Genomic DNA, 11,686 nt, shown 5'->3' on the forward strand with positions numbered 1-11,686 from the left:
GGGCTCGTACGCACAGATTCCGACCTACGCTGTGTCATTGACTTCTTGAAGAGCAACACCGATTCACCACCCAGGCTGTAAAAACGTGTCATCTCGTCCCTGTGCCTCCGCAATGGCGCACACTGGGAGAACTTCGCACCAAATGGGTGCAAAGTTTTTAGTCGTGCCGTACAATCTGCAGAAAGAAATTTTCAGGCGTCCCACGACGATACGACCACCGGAAATCTTGAATTTGCTCGTACTTCATCAAGAATCCGGGAAAAATACCACTCACCGCGTCTCAACGCTGACGTTGACCTCTGTGTAAGAACCTGCTGCAATCGTCAAAGCCCCATTACCCCACCTCTTAGGCCTGCTGGACTCCTGCAGCCTATTGACCCCCCCCCCTCCCACAAAGCCCTTTCGGCAAATCGATATGGACCAGCTTGGTGCGTTCCCGACGTCTTCCAACGCGAACAAATGGGTAGTAGTGGCGACGGACTACCTGACTCGCTATATCGAAATGAAAGCGTTACCGTCAGTGAGTGCACTAGAGGTCGCAAGATTCTTTGTGTGGAACATCTTTCTCCATTGTGGCGCACCCGAGGTCCTCATTACTGACAGGGAAACTGTGTTCACTGCAGAGCTCACGCAAAAGATATTGCGTTGCGTTCCAACCACACCAGTCATCGCCATACAACAGCTACAACCTCCAGACAAACGGCCTCATGGAACGTTACAACAACACGCTTGTCGATATGCTCCCTATGTACGTGTTACGTGAAACAGAAGACGTAGGACGAAGTTCTCCTCAACGTTATGTACGCGTATAATACGGCGCAGCAGGAGACAACGCATATATCATGGCCGAGGCGCTACTACTAAGCTGGATGCCATGCTACCACACGTCGGTGCTGATAACATGGACGAAGATGTTGCCGGATTTCTACATCGTGCAGAGGAAGCCCGCCAGTTTGCCCGAAAACTCATAACGAGGCAGCAATACGCCAATGTCCGGCACTACAACTTGCGACGCCTTGAGCAGGATTTCGCACCTGGTGATCGTGTAATGGTATGGACACCGATTCGCCGTCGCGGTCTCAGCGAGAAGCTCCTCCATCGCTATTTTGGACGTTACAAGATAACGCGGTGTCTGGGGCCACTCACGCGTGAAGTTATTCTTGGTGGGGTTATGCAATCTCAACGACGCCGGGCATGAACTGAAGTCGTAAATGTCTTGCGCATGAAAAAGTTTTTCCTGCTTTAGTGGACTCACAGATAATCTTTATTGGTGTGTATTTTTACCCGGTTATTTCTTAATTAAGAAAGCTTGAAGTTTCATTTGTATATTTTATAGCACTGGAAGCACTACCACGAGCGTTTCTGCTGGTGCCCACTTCTTCGCGCAGCACCACCCTCAGCTTATCTACAGTGTAGCGTCGGTAGCAGGTCGTTCCGTCACTCGTGCGTTGGGCAAGTTTTCGATAAGCAGTGAGACCACGTGAGAAACTGATGCGTATCTGTGACGAGACGAGGGATATTTTTCCACCAACGGTGAACCGCGCTGGCCGTTTCGAGGCCACTGAAAGTTTTTTTCCTCGCAATTATTTTATACGCACTAGATCGCTCAAATAAAATTTGTTTTCAAGTCGCCTCGTCTCCAGGCTTACGGGGCAGGACCGCCTCGTAAGTGTGATAATATGGTGGTTTTGGGATGTTAAACCACAACAATAGTACCCGGATAACCAAGTGATTACTACGTTTGCCTTCGAACTGTGGTTACAAGTGTGTAGCCACAAACTGAAGCTGGCTCCGAGCACAGCGCGTAGGGGAGGAGCCTCCACCATGCTGCATCAGTTGTCGCGTGATCGTAGACAGCAGTGGAAAAGTTTAGGCCTAGCGCAGCCCGCGCACCGAGACGTCGCTACAAGCTCCTTATAATGTCGACGGAGCCTACCACTTTTTAGAAATGTTTATCAGGTATATAGTTTTCCCAAGTGGCTGGGACACGAGGACGCACTAAGGATATTTATGTTGCCGTCAGCTGGTTTTCACAATGATTTCTCTGCGTGCTATTAAGCAGAACTTGACCAACAATTTCATGATGCAAACGGAGAATAAGAAAAAAAAAGACGGGAAAAAAGGCAGACCTCGTTCTTTGTTTTTTTTTCATTTTTCTTCTCAGTTTCCACAAAAAATTGACCCTAATCTCTGCGCCAACTCGTCTAACATTATACAGTTCAAGAGCACGTTCATCGGAACTCGATGGGGCAATAATTTTTTTAAGTGATGTTTGAATTAGTGGGTGACTGCTACATTTAACGAAATTGCGCCCGACTTCCTGGCCAGAACCCCAAAAAGGACAGCTCCTGACATCGCTAAATTGGCGCTACTTCACGTCTGGGGCAGGTGATTTTGTAAGTTGGGTTATTGGAGCTAGAACAGTGATCATAAATATAATTAATCAGTCAATAACGCTAGCAAGAAGCATTTTTATGCGCTCGTGTGAGCAGCGATCCTTGATGTCGAAGTACATGACGCTATTTATGCTGCAATGCACGTTTATTTTTGCGTTAGAGTTAATGCAAGCAAACTAGAGAGCCTCAAGTAATTTGCGTTTGCTTGTTTTTTTCTCTAGTGACACCGTGAGCATTGTTTGCACAATGCCCGATAGTTCCGGCGCATCTTTCGAATTGTCACTTGCTCAGAAATGCTGTTTCGCTGTGTCTAGTGAATTTGGCATGGTTTTTTTTGCAACAACAAAGATAGCGATGAAAACCAGAGGCTCCAAGCGTGACTTAACCATCGTGGATAGTGACGTGTATCAATTATCGGCAGTTTCCGTCTGTATAAATACACAGGCCAGTCTCGGGACCGAGGTGTGTGTACGAGTTAACTAAGTTCAAATAAACCGAGTTTAAAATAACGAGCTTTTACTGTACCTTGTTCCAAGTAGATAGATTTGGCACCGAAATTTCGTCTCAGTTACTACACTTCCCGAGTCCCGACTCATGCTTTGATACATTGTTGTAAGAACAAATCCGTAAATTTTTGCATATGCTTGTGACCAACCGTGTTACTTCTGTGTGTATTGTGCGAACTATAGCGATTATAATATTTGTGGATGCTTAATTTGTCACAGAGTGAGCAAGAAACAGGGACAGCGTGTACTTAGTTTCATGTGTCCTTGAATTCTTAGTGGTATTTTCATCACTGAATTACCTGCATTCCACAACAGATGCACCAGTTTGATTCTGAATCACAGATAAGCCTTAAAGAGAACGCAAAAATGAAAAATTGTTACCTGCTGACGTGAAGCTCTGAACGCGAGCTTCTTTGTATGGAGTTTTATTCAGAACAAGGGCTGTGAGCTTTGTCGGACCTTACCGGGCCCCAGAACAATTGCGGTCTAACAAAAACGCAAATGCCAGTTGAGTTTTAACCATAAAGCTGCATGCACGTCATTACATTAAAAAAAACAAGACATGCAGCCCTTTTTTTAACTGATCATAACGAGTATCGATGTACAAGACTTAGACGAGAAATTAAGTGCTCGCATTATCTATAGAATACCAATCAATATCCGTAGCTGCAACTAAACGTGACATAGTCTCCATCTATAGTTATTGGCATGCATCCGAGTGGCATCACTTAAGGGGCCATCGGATAGCCAATTGTGTAACGCTGCTCTAAAACTTTTGAGGAAAATGGACAGCCTGAAGCTAGTTAGCTTCGAGATTCAAGTGGGACTCATTCTATTTTGTTATTTATTTTCAGAGAGCAACAACGGTTTATTGCTTGTCATTTTGCTTGAATACTAGTAAGATATGGTCTTATACTTGCACTTCTCTTTCACACGAATTACAACTTCGAAAGCACCTCACATAATCAAATCTCCCAGTCGCTTACTCTAGCCGTACAAGACATGCCACAGTACCTATTGCTTCGGTAAGAGAATTCGTCTTTAAACAAACAGGTGATTTCAATGGCAGCATTTGTGTAAACGTGCGCCTCACTATTTGAAAACCGGAGTGCATACAGTGTAAACAAAAATATACCGAGCTTGGAGGAATCGGGGAAGGATGCGTCCGCTCTGCTCCGGTGGCCTCACTCAAACCGGATTGTACCGGAGCAAATACATTCGTTTTCCACTGTTTTCTTCCGGTCATCGCCGGAAGAAGCAAACCGGAAAAAAACGGGGCCAATCCTGTGATTATACCCCCATGGTCCCTCTGGAAATGCTCTTGCACATCGGTTTTGCCTCGGTGGATGCTCCCTAATTGTTCCTGGTCATCGCTCACTGGCATTTGTTGGCTGTTGGAGGAGTGACGTAGGCAGCCTCACCGCCAGGAGGCCGTTCCTCACAAACCAACATGTCGCAGACCAAGCCAGTGCAGTGGGGATTGTGCGAAGCATTTGGCCGCGTTTGAGAAAAGGAAATCATTTTGAGCACTTTCTGTATATCGCAAGCAACTACAAGCAGCAATGAAGGTTATCAATGACAGAAGGGAGTTGTGTGAACGGTAATCGTGCAATGCTTCCTGGCAGCAAACGACACATTGTGATGCTGCGAGTGTCGAGGAACCCGGCGGCTGCTGGTGCAGTGAAAAAAATGGTGAGTAAGCTCTCTTTGAATTACATGTGTTAATCTTGTCAGGTAGTGTTAAGATTGGATAATGTTGGGTTGATAAATCAAACATGGGATCAATATTTGGCTGATTTCATAAGACGTCAGTGAAAAATCAGCGGAATTGTGATAACGCTTGTTTGGACTACGTCTTTTTTTTTAATATAACTTCACTAAAGCAGAACGGAGAGGTGAGTGAGTTGAAACTGATTCATTATGGTGTAAATGTAGCGCAAAAAAAGTGAACACCACAAGCACTTGTGGTTGTTCACTTTCTTGTACTCGTCTTTTTTGCGCAGCATTAACGCCCTAATAACGTCGGTAAATAGAATCATGTCGCCGTAATTTTTGGAGTATTGGTTAGATATGCAACAATAGAAAAGATCATAGTTTTAGGTTATTTCTATGAAATGGTAATAGTTGTTATGGGTGAACCTAACTGGTTAAAAGATATTTTTTGTCTTGTCAGTACCCACGAACAGTAACATTTGTCCGCTTTCCATATCAATAAACAACAGGTCGAGGTCTACCACTGCGTAAAAACTATTGTGATAGAATATGTAAGCTGAAACGATAAAAGTTGAATAACTAAATTCAGTGTTAATTCTTTCTAAATATAGTAAAGTGAGGTAGGGCAATGTAAATGATACAGACTTTTAGAACGTATACACGTGCTCATACTTGTGAAAAGGGTTTTTTGGTTGGATGAATGGTGCTGAGATATTAATCTAGAAGTACACTAGACTTTTCGCGGAACGTGGTGCTTTCAAGAGAAGAAAGAGGTGTGAAACAAACTGACGATACTAGAGACGAGGAATGCAAAAAGAAAGGAGGAGTTGCTTGGCAGAACGAGTCGTGCAGCGCTCGACGTTTCTGTGAAAGTGGAGGGGGGGTGGTGTAGTAAAGTTAATCCATATGACAGCCGGGCTCAAGAATCTTAGACGGAGGGGGCACTGTAGTTAAAGAAGGAGAGAAAGAAAAAGCCACCCTTTCGAAAAACTAGCCGCATTTTTTGTGTTGATGATGGGAGAGATTATCCTTGCTGCTGCATTTTTTTCTCTTTTCAGTCGCGCCACCGTGGCTGTGGCTGCATTTTTTTGGGGGGTGGAACATGGGAGTGCGAACAGTGATCAGACTTAGAAGTGTGGCAGCTTGGGCTAGTTGGTATGGCATGACGATAGTTATAGCGCGAGAACAAAAGACGACACGTGTCTTTCGTGTCCTTCTTGTCTCTGTGTCGTCGTTTTGTTCTCGCGCTATAACTATCGTCAGTGATCAGACGTAGTTTTGACCTGGGCAATACAACGACACTAGCTTGTGAACAGAAAAAGGGGGAAAATATCGTCAAGCCTGGGACGCTCGTCGGGACGCTTGTAGCTACACCACCTTTTCTGGCCTCCGAACGTGTGCACGGACATTTCAGTTGAGTGAACTGGTTGGCCTTTTCTTATTGCTTTGAAAACGCAGTTGGCTTAGCTTGCGTAATGTTTGTGTCTTTTATATTGCTTATTGTAACGATAGCATTTATATGAGAACTCTCGGTTGGATTTTGCCTCCAGCGTCGGCGTTCATGCACCGTATATGTATACTTATATATATATATATATATATATATATATATATATATATATATATATATATATATATATATATATATATATATGTGTGTGTGTGTGTGTGTGTGTGTGTGTGTGTGTGTGTGTGTGTGTGTGTGTGTGTGTGTGAAAAACCCAAGAAAAAAATGCCGAAGAAACACTTCGGTGCACGGAGTCGAACGTGGGACCTCTGCGTCGTGAAAGGGAGGCGTTAACCACTGAGCTACACCGGAGCACATCCTTCCCCCGTTCAAACAGCAAGCTAATTATTATTAGTACTTACCCCTGCTCACGGGGATCTCTGGGGAATTTCGTTTTCAGCATTACCAGCAAGACGGCACAATGAGCGCGCGTCACCACATCCCGCGGCGGCGCCCGCTCAAACCTTCTACGCGTATTTTGCCCGGAAGAGAAGGGAAGCAACGCTCAGTCACGCGCCCTACTCTCGTGGCAGCGAGAAGGGGAAGGTCGTACGCCTTGGATGGCCTCGGGCTTTACCTGGAACAATTATGCTGTAGTGACAGGGTGCACAAATGTCACTGAAATCATTGCAGTCTCCGTTTGCGAAAAGCGCGCGCTTTTCAGACGCAGCAAAGTAACATCATCATCATCATCAGCCTGACTACGTCCACTGCAGGACAAAGGCCTCTCCCATGTTCCGCCAGTTAACCCGGTCCTGTGCTTGCTTCTCCAATTTATACACGCAAACTTCTTAATCTCATCTGCCCACCTAACATTCTGTCACCCCCTAACCCGCTTCCCTTTCTGGGAATCCAGTTAGTTACCCTCAATGACCAGCGGCTATCCTGTCTACGCGCTACATGCCCGGCCCATGTTCATTTCCTGTTCTTTAATTCAACTATGATATCCTTAACCCCCGTTTGTTCCCTAATCCACTCTGCTCTCTTCTTGTCTCTTAAGGTTACAGCTACCATTTTTCTTTTCATTGCTCGCTGCGTCATCCTCAATTTAAGCTGAACCCTCTTTGTAAGTCTCCAGGTTTCTGCTCGGTAGCTAAGTACCGGCATGATACAGCTGTAGTTGAGGGATATTGGCAATCTACCTGTCATAATTTGAGAGTGCTTGCCGAATGTGCTCCACCCCATTCTTATTCTTCTAGTTACTTCAATCTCGTGGTTAGGCTCTGCGTTTATTACCTGCCCTAAGTAGACATAGTCTTTTACAGCTTCAAGCGCACTATTACCAATCTCGGAGCGCTGCTCCTTTCCGAGGTGGTTGTACATTATTTTCGTTTTCTGCAGATTAGTTTTAAGGCCCACCTTTCTGCTCTCCTTGTCTAACTCCGTTATCATGAGTTGCAATTCGTCCCCTGAGCAATGCAATGTCATCGGCGAAGCGCTGGTTACTAAGGTATTCTCATTAACTCTTATCCCTAACTGTTCCCATTCTAGGCTTCTGAAAACCTCCTGCAAGCACGCGGTAAATAGCATTGGGGAGATTGTGTCCCCCTGCCTTACACCCTTCTCGATTGGTATTCTGTTGCTTTCTTTATGAAGCTCTATGGTAGCAGTTGATTCCTTGTAGATGTCTTCCAGATTGTTTATATATACTTCATCAACGCCCTGAACCGCAGTGTCTGCATGACGGCTGATACTTCTACTGAATCAAACGCCTTCTCGTAATCTATGAAGGCTATGTATAGTGGTTGGTTATACTCGGTTCATTTCTCTATTACCTGATTGATAGTATGAATGTGGTCAATTGTTGAGCAGCCTGTTCGAAATCCTGCTTGTTCCTTTGGTTGATTGAATTCTAATGTTTTCTTTACTCTGTTAGCAATTATCTTTTAAATGGCTTGTATACTACAAAGAGCAAGCTGATCGGCCTGTAATTCTTCAAGTCCGATGTCATCTCCTTTGTTATGTATTAAGATAATGTTAGCGTTCTTCCAAGACTGTGGTACCCTTCCCGTCAGGAGACACCTCGTAAACAGGGTGGCTAGTTTTTCTAACACAATCTGTCCTCCATCTTTCAGCAGATCTGATGTTACCTGATCCTCACCAGCAGCTTTGCCTTTTTGCATGCTCTCCAAAGCTTTTCTGACTTCTTCTATTATTACTGGTGGGGTGTCATCTGGGTTACTGCTAGCTCTTATAGTATTAAGGTCGTGGTTGTCTCGGCTACTGTACAGATCTCTGTAAAATTCCTCCGCTATTTTAACTATCCTATCCATAATGGTGGTAATTTTGCCTTCTTTGTCCCTTAGTGCATACATCCGACTTTTGCCTATCCCAAGTTTCCTCTTCACTGCTTTGCGCTTCCTCCGTTTTTCAGAGCGTGTTCAATTCTTTCCATGTTATATCTTCTTACATCGCATACTTTACATCTATTAATCAACTTCGAAAGCTCTGCCAGTTCTATTTTGTCTGTTGTACTTGACACTTTCACGATTTGACGCTTCTTAATTAGGTTCTTTGTTTCCTGGGAAAGCTTGCCAGTGTCCTGTCTAACTACCCTGCCTCCAACTTCAACTGCACACTCCGTAATGATACTCGTCAGATTATCATTCATTGTATCTACGCTAAGGTTGGTTTCCTCACTAAGAGCCGAGTACCTGTTCTGCAGCGACACTCTGAATTCCTGTAATTTCCCTGTCAGTGCTAGCTCATTGATTGGCTTCTTGCGTATCAGTTTCTGTCGTTCCTTCTTCAAGTCTAGGCGAATTCGAGACCGTAACATTCTATGGTCGCTGCATCGTACCTTGCCAACCACTTCCGCATCCTGCACGATTCCTGGGTGTGCAGTCATTCTAAAGTCTATTTTGTTCTTATTTTCGCCACTAGGGCTCCTCCATGTCCACTTGCGGTTTTTTCGTTTTCGGTACAAGGTATTCAAAATCTGCAAATAATTGCGTTCTGCGAATTCTACTAGTAGCTCTCCTCTGGAGTTTCTAGTGCCGATGCCATAATCTCGTATGGCCTGGTCTCCAGCCTGCTTCTTCCCTACCTTTGCATTAAAGTCGCCCATCACTATAGTATACTGTGTTTTTGCCTTACTCATTGCCGATTCCACGTCTTCATATGAGATGCTTATTCGCGTGTGTCCGTACTTGGGAGTACGTTTTGTGCGTTATTTGTGCGTGAAGAACGCTTGGCATGCTTCGATCTGCCTTCCATTCTGCGCAAGACCTTTCACTTTGTTCCTATCGCGTTCATTGCTTCGCCTTTCCGGCAAAGCTGCGACTTTTTGTTTTGTTACGTTGCAGTGAACTTTTCTTTATTTTGTACCTAAAGCTGTTTGTCCTAAATACATGCTCATACAATACCTACTTTGAAAAATGAAAATGAAACAATGCCAATTATCCCGAAAACTAATTTACAAAGGCTCTCTTTAAAGACAGGCTGCAACCATGCAAACTGTAAGTGCCCACTTTGCTAGAAGTGTGACTATGAGCGCGCGCTGAAATGTGACTGTACTATTTATAAATTATATTTGATAAAATTAGGAAACTATTGGGAGTGGCATTCGTGATGCCATCTACAAGAGTTCCAAAATAAGATTTTTTTGAGTTAAAAGTTGCTTTTGAATGTTTCAGCAAAGGTAGAGCTATCAGTTTAAAAATATATAGAAAACTTTGGCCAGTTATGAACTTTTTTGTGTCAGAGAGGTGTGTTTTATTATGTTGCGGCTGTCTCACACTGGATTACATCGGCAAGTGTTTCCTTGAGTTTCTTCTTCTAGAGTTTTGTGGAAAAGATTACACAGTACCTCTGCAGTGCTTGTATGAGAATCGACTTCCTTCATCTAACCAATGCGTGAAACGATCAGCATACAATAAAGAAACAGTGGAGCAAACACTTAGAAATGTACTGCTCCACCGCACTAAAATTCTGTCCGCACGAAGTTAGTACATTCGTAAAATACTCCAGAGGTACCACACAAAAGCTCCGGATCGCTGCAGTAAAAAACCCGCGAAAAATGCTCCGGAAGTTTCACGTAATCAGTCCGGCTAGCAGAAAGAAAATGCTAGTAAAAAGTACTCTGACGGCGCCTTGCGATTTCTCCGGTCAGCCGGAGTGAAATATTTTTTGAAAGTACTCCGGGTGTGCCACGCAATTCCTCCGATGACCCAGAGCAAAAGTTTTGCCCCGGATGTCCAGAGCGAAGATTGCTCCGAATAAGGGGGACGCTAGAGGACAAGCATTTTACTCCGACCTCGGGGTAATCTTTTTACACTGTATCTACCTAACTTCGTTTTCATAAGTGTTCTTCTTTGAAATACTGTTTTGGGAATATTTTTATCTTAACACGCTTGTGAATGCGGCCACTTGTGCAAAATTTGGTATGTGCGGAAAATTCCTGAAAATAAAAAAAGCGCAGTAGATAAATGCTGGTCAGGCAGGTGATTGCTAACTTAGCTGCTTTACAAGTCCCCGAGCCTTCATCATTCACTGAGATCCTCTGTCGCGTGTATTCCTTTTTAAGCTTTCATACAATTCGCTTACCGGCTTTTCTTGGTTGGTCAAACGCAGGAAGACTTGAAGAACATCCAAAACGTGACACGGTCCTTGCCTATGACCGACGTGGCGCGGCTAACGGAGCAGACCAGGGGAACCTGACCTTGCTGGTGCGCAACCTGACTGGGGCCCTGCTTGTGCTGATGCGACGGATGGCCACGCAGGGAGCCGAGAGCACGCGACCGTTGACGGAATTTGTGACCGTGCTATCGAACAATCTCAGGAATGCCTCGTTCGCTCTTTCTCCCAGCAGTAACTCGAGTGGAAATGCCACTAGCAGCACACTACCTACGGCCAGTCACGACCTCCTACAGACGTACGACGGCTTCCAGTTGGCCGTCAACAACGGAATGCTCGCCATGTCGGACTTGGTGCGCGGATCATTGAAGCTGGTCAACCCAGCAAACTGGCACGTCGGCCGCGTCGGGCTTGACACCGTAGACGGACAAACGCCACAAGCTGGCATCAACAAGTTCATCGGGCATCTTTTCAGGAGAAGAGGCTAGGCGTGTATAGCGTAGTTTCGTGTCTGTTGACTTGTTTTTTGCGTGCCGTAGGCGCATACCATCAGTTGCCCGGCGGAAGCCAGCTGCAATGTTTGGCATCATTAAGGTCATCTCGCTGACTTTGTGCACAGAAGCTGAGTTTGTGGTCGTGCATTTATTCAGTAGCCCTTTCATCAGGAAGATAGCCAAATCGGTATACAGGGAAACCTAAATTTGCAATGGCGGAAGGACCCAAAGACTGCCGTTTGGAAGAACGTATCTTGGGTGCGTGCAACTCTTGTGACGGGACATACGAGCTACCTTAAGAAACATTATGAAGGGAGATATAGTATGTTCGTCGGTCTTGAGAGCGCACTTACTGTTGCTTCTTTATATTGTTTTGCAAGTCAGGATTGTAATAACAATAAGTTTGGACCTTATATAAGGCTCCTAGGCAGATGAAAAAAGTGAAGACTCTCTAGCAAGTGTACGTAGGATATGTGAATATTATCGACGTGAGTC

At 44.8% G+C, this 11,686-nt stretch overlaps 1 pseudogene; it reads left to right on the top strand.

The window, feature by feature from the left end:
• The window catches only part of LOC119161895 (uncharacterized), a 50,549-nt pseudogene extending 39,231 nt beyond the window's left edge, over positions 1-11,318 (top strand).
• The last annotated feature ends 368 nt before the right edge of the window (positions 11,319-11,686 follow it).

This window comes from Rhipicephalus microplus, chromosome X (assembly GCF_043290135.1).
Source record: "Rhipicephalus microplus isolate Deutch F79 chromosome X, USDA_Rmic, whole genome shotgun sequence".
In the NCBI taxonomy this organism is placed as follows: domain Eukaryota; kingdom Metazoa; phylum Arthropoda; class Arachnida; order Ixodida; family Ixodidae; genus Rhipicephalus; species Rhipicephalus microplus.